This window comes from Sus scrofa, chromosome 10, assembly GCF_054392235.1.
Source record: "Sus scrofa isolate SSC_HxYL_T2T_F1_AM1 chromosome 10, Sscrofa_HxYL_maternal_Yorkshire_Landrace_v2.0, whole genome shotgun sequence".
Taxonomy (NCBI): Eukaryota; Metazoa; Chordata; class Mammalia; order Artiodactyla; family Suidae; genus Sus; species Sus scrofa.
The window spans coordinates 86,874,136-86,895,576 of record NC_139392.1 but is presented as its reverse complement, the minus strand read 5'-3'; the positions used below and the strand labels follow the sequence as shown (position 1 = coordinate 86,895,576).

The following is a 21,441-nucleotide window of genomic DNA, read 5'->3' as shown; positions in this document are numbered from 1 at the left end:
AATTTTAAATATGACTGAATTCTCAGAAATCTGATTTCCATAAAATTGTTTCAGACCCACCCCCGGCCTCAAATTATATAAAAAGCAAGATATTCTTGGATTCTGATGCTAAGCTTGGAAAACACCAAATGCTTTTGTGATTCTCAATAATAAGAAGTGCTCGTTTGGCATGAAAGAACATGATATATAAACATCGGCTCATCAAAGGACTTCACAAACATCTTCAAAAGGAAAGAAAACAATGCATTCCAGGAGCCAAAAGTGATAACAAACCTGACTCAGAGAAGTCTTTGGTCCCTAGGCAGCTCCATGGGGCGTGAGGCCAATGGCAGTTGTGCTCTGGGCTCTGCCTCCTTCGTACGTGGGCAGGTTGGAGGGCCAGGTTGGTCCGCAGCCCCCAGAGCTCACCAGAGCTCACTGGTGCATTGATCTTATTTTCAAAGCAAGGTTGGCTTGGCACAGGCCCGGAAAGCAGTACACGGGGGCCCTGGTGGACCTCTGCAACTGGTGGCCCTCTCTCCCAGATGTGGCCGCCCAAAGCTGGACCAGCCCAGAGACATACTATAAAGCAGATAAAGGAGGCTTCAGTTTCCTTGCCTGCCCACCCAAGTGTCCATCCCATGCCTTTCTTTCTTCCTGCAGCCCCAGCCCAGTCCTACAACCAGGAAAGGCTTAGGCTTGAAGGGAAAATGTGATGGACATTCGTCAAGATGTCAACGTCTGGTCTTTGGTAGCTGAGCTATTGCTTCTCTGAGCAGCATCTGAGTTTTTTTGTTTGTTTTTTGGTTTTTGGTTTGTTTGTTTGTTTGTTTAGGGAGGTATCTGCGGCATATGGAGGTTCCCAGGCTAGGGGTCGAATTGGACCTACAGCCGCTGGCCTACACCACAGCCACAGCCACAGCAACGCCAGGCCCTAGCTGAGTCTTCAACCTACCACACAGCTCAAGGCAACGCCAAATCCTCAACCCACGGAGCAAGACCAGGGATCGAACCCAAATCCTCATGGACATGAGTCGGGTTTGTTCCACTGAGCCACAACGGGAACCCCCAACAGCCTCTGTTCTTATTGAGTAATTTGTCAACTTGACTGGGCCAAGGGACACCCAAAGAGCCCGTAAAAGCTTGTCCCTGGCTGTGCTTATGAGAATGTTTTCAGAAGACATGAGCGTTGGAGTCTGGAGCGTGAGTGAAGATATGGTTGGGCATCTTGTCATCCACGGAGGGCCCGCCGAGAACAAAAAGGCGGAAGAAAGATGAATTCTCTCTCAGAGGGAGTGGGGACCTGCATCTTCTCCTGCCCTTGGTCATGAGACCCGGACTGAGACGCGCCCCATCCGCCTTGGACTAGGACTTTCGCCTTTGGTCCCCCTGGTCCTCAGGCCTTCGGGGTTGGACCAGAACTACGCTTCTGGCTTTCCTGGACTCCCAGATTGCAGGTGGTAGTTTGTGAGACCTTAGCCTCCAGAATTGCGTGAGCCAGTCCCTCACAGCCAATCCCCTTGGGATATCTATCCGTCTCTATATGTGTCCTATTGGTTCTGTTTCTCTGGAGAAGCCTGACTAATACAAAGAGGAATATGGTCGAACTGGCATTTCAGATGTCACAGGGAGGAGGAGGTAGGGAGGAAGGTGAGGGGTGGGGAGGAATGCCGCGGACACCCTCTGAAGTCACGCTGAGGCGGTGTCACCCACGTGAGCCTCTCACAGGACCAGGTCTGGCACCACGGGGTAGACCAGTTGTTCGGGAGGAACCACCCTTGATCAGCTACTTAACCAGGGCACAAGGGTGGCCCTGTCTGGGGTGGCCCTGTTGGGGGACAGGAGCTCCGCCTCCCAGAAAAGAAGATCTTCCTACAAAGGGGCTTCCTACACAGGGTTGAGGGAAGTATCTGGAAATAGAAAATACTATCAGCGGCGTCAGACTGGCCCCAGGTGTGTCCCCTCCCTGTCCCCCTGCTCCCAGGAGAAACGCAGGTGTTCTGGGCTTGTGCCATTTAAACACACAGGAGGGATGGCTCGCCGGTGACCTCAGTACCGTCATCGCCCAAAGAACCAGTTACACCTGCTCGCTGCCCACAGCCTGCTGATGCTGAGCTTGGATGCCAGGCCCATGAAAAGCCTCCGTGAAACCCAGCTCCCTGGGCAGAAAAGCTTCCTTTTACAGCCACATCAAGAGCTTAGAACTCTTTCTTCTTGGGTGGGGAAATAGCCAGGCTGTCTGTGTTTGTCGAGACGGAGGCGACCCGTGACTCTCCACTGGTGTGAAGTCTCTTCCAGAGGCTCCTCTAGCGCCACCCATGCTGTGGCGATGTGGTAACTTTACTGTCATTGGTAAAGGGGTGGCCCCACAAGTCAGCACTCAAACACTGCGTTTGTCCACCTTAAGGCACAGGGACCAGCCTTTCATCCACAGGCGGCCGTGGCTTCCCGCTGCCCTTGGGCTGGCAAGGCTGCATGGCTGCATGGTATCCAGAGCAGAAGGGGTGACTTAGGGCTGCGAGCGGCCAACACAGCCTGTTTGAGAAGACCTGGGGGAGCCCCCGTGTCTGTCATGGCAGGAAGCACCGAATTCTCATCCTGCTGGTCCTCTGATGAGGATTTTCCCAGACAGGTGTCTTCGTCCATCGTGTTTACTGATGTTTATTTCTTCCTGCCTTTGCTCCCTTGATTATTTTTGCACGTCTGCTGTCCCGGCTTCCACTTCCCTCCCTCGGAGTGTGGCTGGATTCCCTGGGACTTACTTTTCCAATCGCTTTTCCGTGACCCGTCTGAGCTACACTCCCGACAGGGGTTTTGGAGTCATAGCCACTGCCTGGACCTGGTCACTCAGCAGGGACTAGACAGGGAGGTTTCTGTGGGGTTCTGATCCAGCCTTCTTTTCTGAGATGGTCCTAGATTTCTCGCTAGCACGTTAGGGGGATTTCTAACCACTGTATGGATCTCTCCGGTCTTTGGGTCATGCCTCCACATTTTCTGGAGTTCTGGCAAAGGGCTAAGACCCAAGGATCCTGAGGGTGGGTAGGGATAAGAGCTTCCATTTTCATGAAATTTCCTCGTCCATATTGCTGAGACCATGTCATCCACTAGAAAATGTTCTCCCAAAACTCTGGGGACTTGATTGATTAAACGTCCTTTTTATATATTGCTTTCAGGGGTCCATGGCAGGGATGGAAGCGGAGTGAGCAGCTGCTTAGGGCATCACGTTTCTTTCCCTGGCGGTCACTTTTCCAAGTTTACAGTGTGGGGTTGTACCCCAACGGTGAGGAGCTGGACTGGACACGACCATGTTCTATTGATTTCTGACTTTATTTCTTCTTGGAAAATGCAGGTCCCTGAAATTAGAGACCGGCGTTCCACCGCGAAGGTGAGACCAGATCAGGACACCAGCTACGGGGCCACTTGGCAGCTCTGGGACCGTGGCCTGTGTGTCTTCCCCACAAAACCCCTGCCAGCCCTTGGTCCCCCATATGGAGATGGATGTCCTTGTGGCCTCAACCAGAGCCAAGAAAACAGGAACCTGCCTTCCAATGAACTGCCATCTGAGAAAAAGAAAGCCTTTCATTTCTGTTAGGGGCGTCCACCTTCTGTCTGCTCCAACCACAGGGATGGCCTCTGTGGCCATTGCCTCAGCAGGACCTTGTAAAGGACCCACATTCTCTGAGGCTTCCACCCAGTCCTTCTCCAGATGTGCAGGAAGCTGTCTGCCCCCAGAAAGAATCCTTTCCCAAGGCAGTAATAGCAGTTTGGGCACTTGAGGCTCAGAATCTGCAAAGTGCCCTCAAGCCACCAAAACAACCATGGCGAGAGGCGGGCCTCCCCTGTTTAGACAAAGCCCCTCCCTGCGCCCTGGTGTCCACCAGAGCTGACACAGGGGCCGGGGTCACCTGGCCACCCCAGCCAAAGCTCTGCCCTGCGGCAGGGATGGGAGAGGCAAGGAAAATGGTGAGGCATTTCCTCCAGAGTCACAGGCGGACAACTTCACAGTCTCCTAAAATCGTTATTTCAAAAACCATCACCCTCTAAAGGCTGGTGTCCAGAGGCCAAGCCCAGCCTCCCTGCTCTGATCTGGGCTTCACTTCGCCCAGGAAGACTCCTGGCTGACACCATGCCCCTGGGTCGTTTCCAGCCTTTCCAGGCACCAGGTGCCCCCAGCCCCATGGGCATCATCACGCATTTCCTAAATGTACACAGTGTGTGACGTGAGCCTGGGCAGAGAAAGCCAAGTAAGAACTGGCCCAACAGAGAGAGGCTGGTATCCAGAGCCGAGAACCGCTGAAGTCTTAGAGCAGAAGGAAACTGATGAGAAGCAGAGCCACTGTTGGGCAAACCCACCCTCAGGCTTGTTGGAGAGGTTAGGAATCCCTCACCTGATTCCCGGCCACAGATGCTCCCTAGCAAGGGGTGATCCCCCCCCCACCCCGCGCCCACAGTTCTGATAGGGATGGAGTAGGACAATCACGCAGGCAGGCAGTTGTAGAGGTCCCAGTAGGGGACCACAGACAGAGAGGGAAAGCTAGGGCGCTTTGGGAGACCACTGTAACTTACTAATCACTCGAGAAAACCGTCCAAACATCCATGGAATGAAGCAGGCTCGCTTAACTATAAAACCATCAATAAAAGCACCAGATAGGCCTCCAGTCATTAAGTGAAAGATAAAAGGAGGCCAGCATTCAAGTTCAGCAAGATAATGATCCTTAAGGAGCAAGGACAGGAATTGAAGGGAAAGACGGCATTCCAAAGCAGAAGACCCTCATTATACGGAAACCTGAGATAACTCAGCATGTTTTAGCACATGCCACCGCCCTTCCGCTGATGCAAATAAGAGCCACTATGGTCCTAGTGAGACCTCATAGGGTCAAATACTCTCTTACGAAGGAGGAGCTAAGGATGCAAGCCTGATGCTGCTCGAAGAATAAGAAAGAAGGCGCCTTTTCCCCCTCCCCACTTTCCTTGGATTATAAAGATGTAGCCCACCTAACCCTCTGGGCAAAGCCTCTTCCCCTGCCCGCCTGCATCTCTCACAAGCATCCTATCTTAATAAATCTATTTCTTGCTCATCACTTTGTCTCTCGCTGCATTCCTTCTGCGCTGAGACGCAAATAACCTGACCTTCAGTAAGTCCAGACACCAGGTGGGTGATTCTAGTTAAAAACACATGGGTTCAAGTCCAAGTCAGAAGTGTTTCGGTTTCAACAGCAGGAGGCGGGTTGTCCCACGTGGGGTCCACCTGTCCCTGTCTGATCACGGCCTCTTTCAGCTGGGGAGCCTCCTGCTCTGCAGGGCCACTCCTCACCCCACCATCGACCACAGCTCCGAGGGCCCCCGGGGTGCAGCCCCTGTGGTGCAGTCAGGCTATTTTATTAGAAGCCTTTGCAGGGGTGGGTGGGTGAGGAATAAAAACCTAGCAGATCACACCTCTTCACGGCCCCATCCACTCTGTAAGATCATCATATTGTTATACAAGTCTGTTGGGATGGCTTTGATGACAAGTAAGAGCCAATCTAACTCAAAATGGGTTCTGTTTGGGAGTTCCCGTCGTGGCGCAGTGGTTAACGAATCCGACTAGGAACCATGAGGTTGCGGGTTCAGTCCCTGGCCTTGTTCAGTGGGTTAACGATCCGGCGTTGCCGTGAGCTGTGGTGTAGGTTGCAGACTCGGCTCAGATCCTGCATTGCTGTGGCTCTGGTGTAGGCTGGCAGCTACAGCTCCGATTGGACCTCTATCCTGGGAACCTCCATATGCCGCGGGAGCAGCCCAAGAAATGGCAAAAAGACAAAAAAAAGAACAAAAAAGGTTTTGTTTGTTTTGCTATTTAGAGCCTCACTTGTGGCATATGGAAGTTCCCAGGCTAGGGGTGAATGGGAGCTACAGCTGCCGGCTTACACCACAGCCCCAACAACTTGGGATCCCAACTGCATCTGTGACCTACATCAGAGCTCAAGGCAACGCTGGATCCTTAACCCACTGAGTGAAGCCAGGGATTGAACTCACATCCTCATGGATACCAGTCAGGTTCTTAATAGATGAGCCACAATGGGAACTCCTCAAAGTGGTTTAACGATAGGAAATTACTGTTTCACACAAATGAAAAGCCCAAATGTGGGATGGGCTTTAGGCAGGGGTTGATCCAGCAGTTCAACAATGCCACCAAGGAGTTCCCATTGCGGCTAAGTGGAAACGAATCTGACTAGTATCCATGAGGATGTGGGTTTAATCCTTGGCCTCTTTCATTGGGTCAGGGATCTGACATTGCCTTGAGTTGTGGTGTAGGTCACAGATGTGGCTCAGACCCTGTGTTTTTATGACTGTGGCATAGGTCAGCGGCAGCAGCCCTAAAAAGGAAAAAAAAAAAAAATGCCACCAAAAAATCATCTTTCTGGGAGATTACTAGTATCCATGAGGACATGGGTTTGATCCCTGGCCTTGCTCAGTGGGTTAAGGATCCAGCGTTGCTATGGCTGTGGCGTAGGCTGACAGCTGCAGCTCCAATTGGACCCCTAGTCTAAGAGCTTCCGTATACTGTGGGTGCAGCCCTAAAAAGACCAAAAAAAAAAAGAAAAAAAATCATCTTTCTTTCCATTTCTTGTCTCTCTTCATCTTCCTGGCATTGGTTTCAACCAAGGGCCCTCTCCTCTTTGGTTACAAGATGATCCCTAGCAGCTCGTGGGAAAAGCTGCCTCAATCCCAAAGACCAAGAAGAGAATAATTCCCCAGCTGGATCTGAAGTCCTGGGCCGTGTCAGTGTGTAACTGAATCACCTCGCACAGCAGAAATTCTCACAACATTGTAAATCAACTTTATTTAAATAAAACTTAAAAAAAAAAAAGTCCTATGGAGAACAGACTTACGGTTGCCAAAGGGGAGGGAGAGGGATGGACGGGGTGTTTGGGGTTAAGAGATGCAAACTATTACACTTAGAATGGATAAAAGCAAGATCCCACTGTACCGCACAGGGAACTATATCCAATGGCCTGGCATAGACTGTGATGGGAAAATATATACTAAAAAATGTATATATGTGCATAACTGAGTCACTTTGCTGTACAGCAGAAATTGTCACAACATTGTAAATCAACTACATTTAAAATTTTTTAAATTTTTAAATTATTTTTAATTTTTTTATTTTAAATGATTTTTATTTTTTTCTGTTATGGCTGGTTGACAGGGTTCTGCCAATTTTCTACTGTACAGCAAGGTGACCCAGTCACACATACATATATACATTCTTTTTTCTCACATTATCAGGCTCCATCATAAGTGACTGGATATAGTTTCCAGTGCTATACAGCAGGATGTCATTGCTGATCCACTCCAAAGGCAATAGTTTGCGTCTAATAAACCCAAACCCCTGGTCCATCTGACTCCCTCCCCCTCCCCCTAGGCAACCACAAGTCTGTTCTCCAAGTCCATGAGTTTCTTTTCTTTTTGTCTTTTGTTGTTGTTGTTGTTGCTATTTCTTGGGCCACTCCCGCAGCATATGGAGGTTCCCAGGCTAGGGGTTGAATCGGAGCTGTAGCCACCAGCCTACACCAGAGCCACAGCAACGTGGGACCCGAGCCACGTCTGCAACCTACACCACAGCTCACGGCAACGCCGGATCGTTAACCCACTGAGCAAGGGCAGGGACCGAACCAGCAACCTCATGGTTCCTAGTCAGATTCGTTAACCACTGCGCCACGACGGGAACTCCCATGAGTTTCTTTTCTGTGGCAAGGTTCATTTGTGCTGTATATTAGATTCCAGATAGAAGTGATATCAGATGGTATTTGTCTTTCTCTTTCTGACTTACTTCACTTAGTATGAAAGTTTCTAGTTCCATCCAAAAAAAAAATTAAAAAAAAAAAAAGATGTCCTGAGCATCCTTGTGAAATGAACCACCCTTGATCACATGCCCATCTCAGGACCAATCAGTGTGCCCGGAGGTAAGATGGAACCACCTTAGAAAACAAGGACCCATTTCCGGAGAGGGAGGGAGGGAGGTGGTAGAATAGCCACGCCACCCAAATCACACCCTGCTTTGCAAGCCTTGAGCCTAGAGGCAGGCTGACACAGATGATCTGGGCTCAGCTTTACCATCCATTGCACAAGATACAGGACTACTGAACAGCATAGAAAACAAAACACAGTACAATGTCTGTAGTCGGGAAGTGGTATGTGTGTAAAATATGCCTTGACTGATGATCCAGGGGGAAATCTTTAAGGAATACCCTTGTTGTCAGCAGAATTATGGTCCTTAAAGAGATTGCACACCCTAGTTCTTGAGATTGCGAATACACTATCATGTCTATGAGCACGTTACCTTGCAGGGCCGGGGGGGCTTTGCAGGTGTAATCAGTTGACCTTAAAATAGAGCGCTCACCCTGGGTGATCTGGGCAGGCCTGATATAACTACAGAAGCCTTTAAAATCAGAGGCGGAAGAGGAAGTCACAGAAATGCAAAGCACAAGAACAATTCCACACAGAGGAGGCCATGTGAGAAGGTGGGTGGGTGACCTCTAGGTGACCCAGAGTGGTCCTGGGGTGACAGTAAGCCAAAATGGGGACTTAGGAGTTCCTTGTTGTGACACAGCAGAAACGAATCTAACTAGTATCCATGAGGATGCAGGTTTGCTCCCTGGCCTTGCTCAGTGCGTGGAGGATCTGGTGTTGCTGTGAGCCGTGATGTAGGTGGCAGACTTGGCTCAGATCCTGTGTTGCTGTGGCTGTGGTGTAGGCTGGCAGCTGCAGCTCCGATCTGACCCCTAGCCTGGGAACCTCCATATGCCATGGGTTCAGCCCTAAGAAAATGAAAAAATTGGGGACTTAGGGCCTACATTTGCAGGGAACCCAACTCTGCCAAAAATCTAAGACTGAAAGTAGATTCTTTCCCAGAACCTCCGGATAGCAGTCTTGATTCCAGCCTATGAGCCCCTAGCAGAGGATCCAGCTAAAACTGCCCCACTCCACCCTGCAGAATTATGACAAGATGTTGTCTGAAGCCACTGCCTTTGTGGTCACTTATCACGTAGCAAGAAAAAACGATGAATACCGTGAGGTGGGTGATTGCATTAGTGAAGAGTTCCCCAGAGAAACAGAATCAATAGGAGATAGATGGAGATAGATAGATAGATAGACAGACAGATAATTTTGAGGGACTGGCTCACATGACGATGTGAGCTAATAAGTCCCATATAATCTGCCCTCTGCAAGCTGGAGGCCCAGGAAAACCAGTGATGTGGCTCCAGCTCAAATCGAAGGCCTGAGAACCAGGGGGCCGAGGGTGTGAGGTCCTGGTCCAGGTTCAAAGGCCCGAGAACCAGGAGCACCGGCGTCCCAGGGCAGGAGCAGAAGGATGGCCCAGCTCACGCAGGGAGAAGGCTCTCCTGTCCTCTGCCTGCGTTTTCTGTTCAGGCCTCAGCAGTTGAAGGCTCACTGCCGTGGGGGTTGGGGATGGGATCCTCTCGATTCAATCCGCCACTGCAGATGCTAATCTCTTCCTGGAAACATCCACACCAACTCACCTGCAGGAATGTTTTGCCAGCTCTCTGGTCAACTCTCAGTCAAGATAACACATAAAATAAACTGTCACAGCACTATTATTATACATTTCTGTTTTACAAGGCACAGAGAAGTTAAGTGACTTGCAAAAGGTGGCACAGCAAGGAGGTGATGGTGCTGCCTCTTCAAATGATACAGGCTCCAGCGACTGTGCTTATAACCATATTACCATCCTGTGTGTGTGTACACACGCATGGACACACACACACACACACACACACACACGAGGGTGGGGGTAAGGTAGAATTGGACTCAGCAACACTCATTTTCCGCTTTGGAGATGAGGGTCGGGTTTCTCTGAGGCAAGAAGTCACCAGGCAGTGGACTGGTTTTCAGAGCACACCTTGCAGACTTCATGTGCCAGCACCGGATGCCGCGTTCAAAGGTGAGGCTCCCTCTTCATTTCCAGAACAGACAGCTCTGAGGCCCCTGGGGTGGACTTTCTCCTTGTTGCCTCATAGCACAGGTGGCTGCAGAAATGAGTTCAAGCTGGTTTTGCATCTGACGCAGGTGAAGATTACAGCAGTAACCAGGATCCACTCTGCCCTCTCTCCACACCGGGTTCTGGGACTTTTGCAAACACTGTTTCCTTCAATCTGTGCAGGAGTCCTCTGAGATGGACAAGGAGCTTTCTTAAGGCAGAGGCAAATAAATTCAGCCTCAGAGAGGCCCAGCGATCTGCTGAAGGTCAACCAGCCAATCAGCTGGGCCCCAAAGTCCCATGCCTGAGCCGTCCCTCTGTCCACCTGCCAATTAGGATGATGTCCATGAAAGCGGGCCTGGCATTCTCCCAGATGTGACAAAGGTCACTGGAACATTAAAGAGGGTGGAATTCTTGCTATTGTGCAACAGGATCAGTGGCCTCTTGGGAGCACTGGGATGCAAGTTCAATCCCCAGCCTGCCACAGTGGGTGCTGCAGCTTGGATCTGATCTGTGGCCAGGAATATGCCATGGGAGGAGAAAGACAAAAGAAAGAAGGAGAAAGAGGAAAGGAAAGGACGAAAGGGAGAGGGAGAGATTGAGGGTGAGAAAGAAAGAGAAAGGGAAAGAGAAAGAGAAAGGAAGGAAGAAAGAAAATTCAAGAGGGTGTGTGGTGACATGTTTGGGGCCTAGCTGTGGGGACTTAGGAAAAGCTAGATACTAAAGAAAGTCATTTCTTTGAAGCTTGAGGTGGTCAGCACAGTGCTGTTATAAGCCTTCGATAAGCAAAGCGCTGGGTTCATTGTATAAAATCTGGGAGGGGTCTGAGGAGAAGGGGCACATCACACTTATCCCAGGGGGCCTCTAAAAACACAGAGTCCTGAGCTTTCCCCCAGATCAAATTAGAACCTATGGGGGTGTCACTGGCACCTCCATTTTTAGTAAGTCCCCAGGCAAGCCACAGGTACGCTGAAGTTGAAGACTTACTGGTGGTTATAGGTTGAATTGTATCTCCCTCAAATTCATATGCTGGTTCCTAACTCCTAGAACCTCAGAACCTCAGATTAGGACCTTAACAGAGAACTCCACTCTACACCTTATAATAACCTATAATGGAAGAGAATGTACATATCTGAATCACTTTACACCTGAAACTAACACAACATTGTAAATCAACTACATTTCAATAAAAATTTTTTTTTTCTTTTTAGGGCATATGCAAGTTCCCAGTCCAAGGGTTGAGTTGGAGCTGCAGCTGCTGGCCTACACTACAGCCACAGCAATGTAGGATCCCAGGCACATCTGCAACCTACACCACAGCTCATGGCAATGCCAGATCCTTAACCCAATGATCAAGGTCAGGGATGCAACCTACATCCTCATGGAGACTAGTGAGGTTCTTTACCTGATGAGCCAAAAAGCAAGCTCCTCAGTAACACTTTTTTTACTTTTTATTTTATTATTATTATTATATTTGTCTTTTTAGGGCTATACCTGTGGCATATGGAGGTTCCCAGGCTAGGGGTCGAATTGGAGCTACAGTCACTGGCCTACACCACAGCTCACAGCAATGCTGGATCCTTAACCCACTGAGTGAGGCCAGGGATCAAGCCCACGTCCTCATGGATGCTAGTCAGGTTCGTTAACCACTGAGCCACTACGGGAACCCCAATAACATTTTTTTAAATAAAAATAAGCTAATTTTAAAAAAATAATGGAACCTTATTTGGAGATAGATCTTTACAGAGATTTCAAGTTTAAGTGAGGTCATTACAGTGGGCCTTAATCCAACATGACTGGTGTCACTACAAAAAAGGAAAAATACTGTCCAAGAGACAGGCATAGAGTTAAGATGAAGAGCCATTGACAAGCCAAGGAGAGCCTGGAACAGACCCTGTCCCCACCGTCCCCAGAAAGAACCAACCCTGCTGACCCCTTGATCGCAGATTTGCAGCTTCCAGAACCCTGAAACCATAAATGACTGTTGTTTAAGCTATGAAGTTTGTGGTCCTTGATGACAGAGGCCACAGCAAACCAACTCACCAGCCCCACCCAGAGAGGGAGATTTGCAGGATGTGCATCTGCCAGGGGCCTGGGTGGGGGCCCCTGAATGTTCAGAGCCACAGACCCGAGACAGGACGAGTGTTCCCTTTCCCTTCCAGCAGGGAGAGAGATTTTCACACCAAGATCTTGCAGGGAAGTAATCTGAGAGCAGCAGAAAAGCAGTATCTGTTTTCTGGGACAGGATGCAAAGGATGGAACAAAAGCACCTGACCCAGAGGAGGCAAAAAGCAGGAAGGAGAGAGGCTAAAAGTGGAAAAAGACGTGGGGGTGCTGGGAGATCGGCGTTTTCTGTCGCTGTTTGTTCTTAACTTCTAGGCTGCAGCTGCAGGGGGTTCTTCTTTCCTCTGCCTCCAGGAGTTTGAAAAGTAGGATTCGGTTGGCATCCTGAGCCGCGTGCTACTTTGTGAAATAAACGCACCTCTCCATCTCCCACTGGTCCTTTAAGATTCCAGGTGGCTGTTCCTGCGGCAGGGTTTGCGGGAAGGGGGGCTGGGCTGGCAAGAAGGGATGCCAGTTACTCCTGGGCAGCCCTCTGGCCTGTCCAGTGTCCATCAAAGCCCTGTATTCCCAGTGGAGTCCTTTAGGCTTCATGGCCCTGGAAATGCTGCCTTTGAAAGAAGAAAGCACCAGAGTTCCCGTCGTGGCTCAGCGGTTAACAAACCCGACGAGCATCCGTGAAAGAAGAAAGCACCTGGGGAGAGGACACCCCCCACCCCCCGACCCCACCCCACCAGGCAGCCCTCGAGACCCAGGGCAGGGCCAGCAACCTCCACGGCCCTTGGCAAATAGCAGCTCTGCGATAAATGCACGATGACGGGAGGCCCCAGTGAGTACAGAATGTCCTGGTGGGGTCATCTCAGGCCTTAGGACGGCCACCACACTGCTTTTTCTATCTTACCCTAAATGATACTGAATGATTTCCCTCCCAGCCTAGAAGTTCCCCAGTTTGCTATAAGCTCAACTCCCCTTCTCTCTCTACCCTAAGAAACCGAGGCACATTCCATGAAATCACGGTTCGCCCCAGCTGGAAGGGATCCTAGGAATCACGTGGTCCACCCCTGACTTTATTGGTTAAGAAAGATGAGGCTCAGAGTTCCCGCTGTGGCGTGGCAGGTTCGGAATCTGACTGCAGTGGCTTGGGTCATTGCGGAGGCGCAGTGGGTTAAAGGATCTGGTGTTGCCGAAGCTGTGGCTCAGATTTGACCCCTGGTGCCGGGAACTTCCATATGCCTTAGGGATGGCCATGAAAAAAAGGGAAAGAGAGAAAGAGAAGGAAGGAAGGAAAGAAAGACAAGGCTCAAAGAAAGAAGAGTGCTGTCTCTCCAGAGATCACTGAGTTTCCCAAGCCCTGGCCAGGGATCTTCCTGTAAAACCACAGCCCAAGGCTGAGCCCAGGAACACACGGGAGGCCGGGGAGGGGTGGAGAGAAGGCGTTTTCCGATCAGATCTGTTTTCAAGACACTCAGAGGTGCCCAGCCCTTTCCTACTCAAGACATTTGCATAAACCGCCCTCCTGCCTCAAAGTCGTTGCACCCAGACCTCTTGCTTCTGGTCCATGGCCTGTTCTTCTTCAGATCTCACCTCGTTTCCCACAGAAAAGGCGCTCCAGGATTCCCCAGGCCGATCAGTGCCTCACGATAACCGCCCTCAAGACACCGGCTTTGCCCCTGTGCAGCACCTACTGTCACAACTGCATCCTCAGAGCAGAGGCGGTTATTTTCCGTCTGTCCCCTGCTGGCGTACACACGTCACATCATGTTACTTACATATACCCGTCAGGTCAACCTTCTCACCCCCGTGGTCCCGGCACATTAAGGCTGGGAGTGAACAAGGCAGCCAGGCCCGGTGCCCCCCTGCGCGTTCCCCATCCAGTTCACTCAGCAAATGCTCCCTGCCGAACTGTTTCCCAGGAATGAGTCTGGGCACCAGGGATCCAGCACAAAAAGAGATCAAAACAGATGCCCCGGGGAAGCTCCCCTTCCAGTGGTTCCAAGAGGGCAAAGCTGTCACGTGTGCCCAGAAGGGTCATTAGAGGAGGAGTGGTCACGGGGGGATTCGCTTAGAGTTACAGTGGTGACCACCCGAGGGAGAAGGGCGGGACTTCACGCTGGACCCCAGGAGCAGAAAGCGGGGCAGCCCTTCTGGCCAAGGGGCCTCTCAGGAGAGGCAGAGGAATAAGCCCGCTGACCTCACCGCCACCTGGAAGCCTGGGGGCGGGAGAGCCTGTGGATCAGTTCTCTGGGGTCAGCTCCCTGCTGCAGAGCCGGGGCGGGGGGAAGGTGGGGAATGGGGCGGTGAGGGGCGCGGGGTTGGGGTTGGGGGTGATTTGTCACTCACTCCCTCACGGCCTCTTCCCGCATCTCTGTGTCGGCAACTCTCCATCCTCTCTCTTTGGTCTTATAGGGACATCGCCCTATTTTTTTTTCTTTTTAGGGCCACACCTGCAGCACATAAAAGGTCCCAAGCTAGGGGTTGAGTGGGAGCTACAGTTGCCACAGCAACTCGGGATTTAAGCCACATCGTGACCTACACCGAAGCTTGCAGCAACGGCGGATCCTTAACCCACTGAGCAAGACCAGGGATCGAACCTGCATCCTCATGGATACTAGTTGGGTTCTTAACCCACTGAGCCACAATGGGAATTGCAAGAGGCATCACTCTGTAGATTCAGGGCCCAGCCCTAAACACAGGATGACCTCATCCCAAAGTCCCTACCTCTGCAAAGACCCTACAGGGGCCTTCGTTTCCGTGTAAGCTCACCTTTACAGGTACCCGAGTTACTCTTGGACATAGATTTGGGGGAGATAGTTCGATCCCCTACGCTAGTACGTGGCCCTGAGAACTGCTTAATGGCTTTGAGCCTCCATTTCCTCACCTGTGAAGGATGGAGCCCCGACTGGAAGGGTTGCTGTAGAGGTTTGGGAAAGATTCGGATCACAGGCTACAGGACGGATGAACCAGCAGACATCAGGCAAAGGGAAATAAGCCAGACATGAAAGGACAAACCCTGCGTGATTCCACTGACACGAGGTCCCCAGAGCAGTCACATTCATAGGGACAGAAAGGAGGGGCTCGAAGGGGGGTGGGGAAGGGACAAAGAAGAGTTCGCGTTTAGTGGCAGAGGTTTCTTTGTGCAAAATGCAAGAGTTCTGGTGATCAGTCTCACAACCACGTGAGTATATGTAAGACTACTGACTAGTGCTCTTTCAAAGGGTGAAAACGGTACATGTTGTTATGTCTTCGGTCCCAATAAAAAAATGCATAAAGAAAAGAAAAAGATGAGGTGATGGAAGTGAACACACTTTGTAAACTGTAAAGCACGATGCACATCGGGTGGTATGACAGGCGTCTCCCCAGAGAACAGGGCCCAAGAGTAGGTGCTCAGTAAACATTCACTGAGGGAGTGAATCTTCTTAACGAATCTTATTTGAAGGGGGAGAAAGGGGACATTCGAGAGAGGAGAAGAAGCAGGAGAACCTCACCCTGGTGAAGAGATGGTGCTTCCAGGAATAGGGCCCCTTGAGCGCCCAAAGCTGTGCCAGCTGGAAGGGAAGTTGTCCATTGTGTGTCAAGTGTTGGGAGTGTGGCTGACGCCTAATAGAACCTTCAGGATTCTGCAGTCACACCCTTTCTCCTACCGACTTTTCTGCAAGGAGGGGGCATTCTGAACGCCCCCCCCCCCACCCAAGAAACGCAGGTGCAGGCAGAGGCGGCTGCTGTGTAAAGTCACGCCCACTCTGGATCACACTGCTGCTTTTTTTTTTTTTTTTTTTTGCTTTTTAGGGCCACACCTGCAGCATAGGGAAGTTCCCAAGCTAGGCGTCGAATCAGAGCTACAGGTGCCAACCTACACCACAGTCATAGTAATGTGGGATCCAAGCCATGTCTGAGACCTACACCACAGCTCACGACAACACCGGATCCTTAATCCACTGAGCAAAGCCAGGGATCGAACCCACATCCTCATGGATACTAGTCTGGTTCTTAACCCACTGAGCCACAGTGGGAACTCCCTGGCTGCATTTTGAACCTCGTCTGGAGAGAGACCCTCAGGAAGATCTTAAAGATATCTCCAAACAGAAACAACTAGAATCCAGACCACCTCCGCCTCCGGCCACAGGTTCACTTCCCGACACCCAGCACAGCTCCAGCAGAGTAACCAGCACACCTCAAGGGAAACAGTCACTCTTTCAGCACCTCCCGGCCTCCTCTCGGCAGCCTGTCACTTTCTCGCCCACTGTGGCATCGTTCCAAGGACGTGTGGGCTCCAGCTCTGCCTGGAGGTTCTTCAGTTTTCGTGGAAGTGTCTCCAACATGAAATCCGTATAAACACCAACTGATGTTTCCTTTCCTGATGAAAAAGCCCCTTAAAAAGAAATCACACCATTTCTGTTCTGTTTGTTTGCTTTGAGACATAGCTGCTATTTCGGGCATCCACAGGCGCCCAGCTGCTCTGGCGGTCCCCTTGGCAGCCCCCCCCCGGGGAGTCTGCTGCCGTGTAGGTGTCTGAGCTTCCAGAACCCAAGCTACAAAGGGCAGGCGAGGCACCGTGCTTTTATGACACCTCAAGGAGCAGACTGGCATTTGCACAAAGCCTCAGCCAGGAATGAGGCTGGCTGGCCTCCACCCAAATGAGTGTACAAACGCTAGTGGAAGGAAGGCCTGCGGGGGCCTGGCAGTCCAGACAACGGTCGCCCACGCATTCACGCACACTAACATCCACACACACGCTGAGAAGAATCTGCAAGACTCCGACCACATCCGAGGAGAGGGAAGCCCAGGAAAGGCCACTACAAGGATGCTATTCGGGGGTGCAGCACAGACCCGGGCATGGGCACCCCAGGCTGCGCCTTCACCATCTGGATCTTCTTTAGCCTCATCCAGCACTTGTGTGAGGTCACAAAATACATTCCACATCTACCAGTGGATGCAATGGAGAAATAATTTTTTTTTTTTTTTTTAAGGGCAGCACCCACGGCATATGGAGGTGTTCCCAGGCTAGGGGCCGATTCAGGGTCATAGCTGCTGGCCTAAGATGCCACAGCCACAGCAACACCAGATCCGAGCTACGTCTGCAACCTACACCAGAGCTCACGGATCCTCAATGCTGGATCCTTAACCCACTGAGCGAGGCCAGGGATCGAACCCGAATCCTCATGGATGCTAGTCGCATTCGTTACCACTGAGTCACAACAGGAACTCCAGGAGAAAGAATTTATGGATGTTTTTGAAAGATGTTTTAAGATCTTGGTTGGAGGAGTTTCTGTTATGGCGCAGGGGGTTAGGGACCCAACTAGTATCCATGAAGATGTGTGTTCCATCTCTGGCCTCACTCAGTGGGTTAAGGATCAGACATTTCTGCAAGCTGCGGTGCAGATCGCAGATCTCAGATTCAGCTGGGGTCTGGTGTTGCTGTGGCATAGGCCGGCAGCCGCAGCTCCAATTGTACACCTAGCCTGGGAACTTCCATATGCTGCAGGTGCGGCCCTAAAAAGACCAAAAAAAGAGAGAGAGAGAGAAAGATCTTGGTTGGAAAAAATTCCTGTGGGGTTTTGAGCTTAGGAAGGAGGACTTTTAGGTAGCAAAGAAGTAAAAGCATTGCCATCACAGTGTCCTAGATCCAGTATCCAAACAGCCTGGGGTATTAGGACGGATGGCCTGGAAGGTCTGGGAAGCTTTCTCAGGTGTCCCCAAGGGGCCAAAAGGCCGCCCTTAACCTGACACCGAGCTCCAGGGATGGAGGACTAGGAATTTCAGCCCAGGGACCAAACTCAGGCAGAAAACCGTGCCCCATGGCCCATCCTCCCAGCAAGCTTACCTTAAAATTCACCCCGAACCACAGGGGTGACGACCTCACAGGCATGGCCTGGACTGGGAAGCATCGCTGAGGGCCAGTGCCAGGGATGCCACGCTTGGCCTGAGGAAGAATTGTCCTACCCACGGAGGCCCAGCTGGCCCCAGGAACATCTGTGCTCGGGCAACCCGAGCAAGACCACCCGCCGAGCCGTCTAAGGGCCACCTTTGTATCAGGCCTCCGCGTACCCACCCCCTCAGAGCGGGGCTGCCCAGCGCCAGACGCCAGCAGGCAGGAGCCCAGGAAAAGGCTTCCCAGGGCCTGGCCCGCCACCCTCCCCGCAGAAGTGCCCTCTCCCTCCCTCCCCACACAAAGGATGCTTCGAGGCCTTCGCCCCACACCGCGTGTCCAGTCTCAGAGAGCGAGCGAGCAAGGGCAGGCAAGGATGAGCGGAAAAGGGAAAATAGACTGAGGACACCTTTCCCCCCCAACTAGTCTGGAAAGGGGTGGTTGGAAGCCACAAACAGGAACTGGACAGGAAAGTAACGAGACGAGGCCATTTCTCAGGAACCGTTGCTTATGCTTTGGGTTGGGATGTGGGGTGCCCTTGTTGTTGCTGCGTTTTGCCAGTTGACTACTCTTCCTGGGGGAAGGATGTGGGGAAAGGAGAGCCTGTGAAAACCCCCAGGCAGCCCAAGATTGAAGACTTGGAAGGGGCTGGGGTGGGGCCTCCGTGTCCTGTCAGCGGCCGCGGGGCAGGACCACGCCCCGTGGGTAGGGGTGAGCATGCCCCCTGCCCATCGCCCTGAAAGAGGTCCATCCAGAACGAGGAGCTCAAGAGAAACAGCTTCCTCCTTGTTCCTTGGAGTGGAAAGTTGGGCCCAGATTGCAAGGTGGGAATTGGTTCAAGGGTAAGTTGGCTTTGGCCTCATGGACCCCTCAAAGGCTGGAAGCATCATCCATTTATTCAACCATCGTCTATGCAGGGCCCTGTGCTCAACACTGTCCCCATATCATAATTTGGGCTGCACCCATAGCATGTGGAAGTTTCCAGGCCAAGGATCAAACCCATGCCATGGCAGCAACCCAAGCCACTGTAGTGACAATGCCAGGTCCTTAACATGCTGCACCTCAAGGGAACTCCCTAATCTTCTTTTAATAGTAGCCATTTCAATGGATGTGCAGGGGTAACCCTCTGTGGTCCTATGTCGAACATTTAAAAATTTACTGCAGTGCCCTTAAGACTTCCCCAGGGAAAGCCCTGTTCAGGGTATCCACACCAGAGCCCCACTCTATTCTCTGCTATCTAAATGTTATTTGATGTCTTTTTGGTTGTTGTTGTCTTTTTAGGGTCATACCTGCGGCATACGGAGGTTCCCAGGCTAGGGGTCCAAACGGGAGCTGTAGCCACCGGCCTACGCCAGAGCCACAGCAACGTGGGATCTGAGCCGCAGCTGCGACCTACACCACAGCCCACAGCAATGCCGGATCCTTAACCCACAGAGCAAGGCCAGGGATCGAACCTGCATCCTCATGGATGCTAGTCTGGTTTGTTAACCGCTGAGCCATGACAGGAACTCCTGTCTTTTTTTTTTAATGGGAAATGTGACTCACATCACTGCGGTTCTTCCCAACTCCTGTTTATCTGGCAGAGCTTCCTGATGCCAGGCAGCAACCAAGATGGGTGTGTTGACTGAAAAAAAAAAAAAAAAAGCGCAATGTAAAATGGTGAGTTAAGAGTTATTTGGGGACCTACTGAGGACTATAGCCCAGGTGGCAGCCTCTCAGTAGCTCTTTGGAACGGCTCGCAAAAGGTAGAGGAGGAGCTAAGATACATACCAATTTTTTTTTTTTTTTTTTGACTGGGAAATACACGTAGTCAAGCATACATCTTGATAAAAGATTATTACTGATCACACACACACTGATCACACACACACACACACACACCAAAAAAAAAAAAAAAAAAAAAAAACAGATGGTTCTTTTTTTTCTTTCTTTTAGTGTCATACCCGTGGCATGTGGAGGTTCCCAGGCTAGGGGTCAAATTGGAGCTGCAGCTGCCGGCCTACACCACAGCCACAGCAACTTTGGATCCGAGCTGCATCTGTGACGTATACCACAGCTCACGTCAATGCCAGATCCTTAATCCACTGAGCAAGGCCAGGGATCAAACCTGCATCCTCATGGATACTAGTTGGGTTCTTCTTCTTCTTCTTCTTCTTCTTTTTTGACTAGATAGGTTCTTAACCAGCTAAGCCAAGATGGGAACTCCCCAGATATTTCACGTTAATGACGTTAGCGCTTGTCTATGTGTAGGAAGAGGCAAGAACCTGAGGGCACTGAAATGTTCCCCTAGATACACACATCTTCAGAGCACAGAGTGCTTCCTGCTTTTCTCTGTCCTGGATTCCTCCCAGGGCACAGCGCAGTGGCTGCTGGCTGATCCTTGCAGAACTGGAAGGGCGGGCAACATTCTTTACGAGTGGGATAAGATGCTGTTCCCTTCTGCCTTTCAGTGGCCAGGTGGAGCTCGAGGTGGGCTGTCACCCTGAGTTGGTGGCCACATAGCTTTGTCCAACATACTCTGCAAATACCATATTACCATTTTCTTTTATTTCAGGGTCACACCCACAGCATATGGAGGTTCCCAGGCTAGGGGTCAAATCGGAGCTGCAGCTGCCAGCCTACACCACAGCCACAGCAACGCAGGATCCGAGCCGCGTCTGCGACCTACACTGCAGCTCATTGCCATGCCGGATCCTTAACCCACTGAGGGAGGCCAGGGATTGGACCCAGGTCCTCATGGATACTGGTTGGATCCGTTTCCACTGTGCCACAACAGGAACTCCCCAATGTTACCATTTTCTGTGTGTCCCACAAAATGGAAATGTTTGGGAAGTTTTGTTTGTTGAGTTCTTTGGGCTTTGCCTCTTTCAGAATTAAACTCTGGGAACTCTAAAATCCTTTTCCTTTAAAAACAAAACCAAAAAAACAACAAAACAAAAACAAAAAAACAAGCAAAAACTCAGCTCTTGCAAATGAAATGGGCCTGGGATTTTAAGTCATGAATGACGAGGATGAGTTAAAATCAACAGCTAGGTTCTCTCCAGGTTACTCTGTCATGTCCTTTTGCTGCAACCCAGGAATGTCCCCAGGGCAGCGCAAAGCCGTGGGCGATGAGGGAAGGGTTGCAACGTGGCCAAACCCTACTGACCCCAGCAAAGGTGTCCTCACCCTCCCAGAGCACCAACAAGGTGTGTCTCTTGCCTCTGAGGCCCCTTCCGGGGCCAGGGGCTGTCCCCTTGGGCACTGCAGCCAAACTGTGAGGGGCTGGTGTCCGAGGAAGGCAATGAAAAGAGAGCAGCCCTCCGGAGGCATCCAGAGATCAGAAGACAGAAAGAAGTCTCCCCACAGGGGATGGGGGGGCATTTAGCAGGAAGGGAACTGGTTTTAGGAAGCTCCAGCCTGGATTCGCTCCCTCTGAGAGGTGACATGTGCTCTCTGCGGTCAGTTGTTCAGTCCTTCTGTGTCCCAGTGTCCCCTTCTGCAGAGCAGGCCCCAATCTCACTACAGCGCGTGTTGTGGAAATGGATGAATAATCGGGACCTCCCACGGAGGACGG

The 21,441-nt window shown here is 51.2% G+C and overlaps 1 long non-coding RNA gene across 1 annotated transcript in view; it reads right to left on the bottom strand.

Annotated features, from left to right (window-relative positions):
• Positions 1 to 19,503, bottom strand: part of LOC146399580 (uncharacterized) — a 37,522-nt gene extending 18,019 nt beyond the window's left edge. Inside the window, exon 1 of the long non-coding RNA XR_014818116.1 lies at positions 19,431 to 19,503. This is a non-coding gene — a long non-coding RNA (uncharacterized LOC146399580). The remainder of the gene's footprint in view (positions 1 to 19,430) is intronic.
• Between the last annotated feature and the right edge of the window lie 1,938 nt (positions 19,504 to 21,441).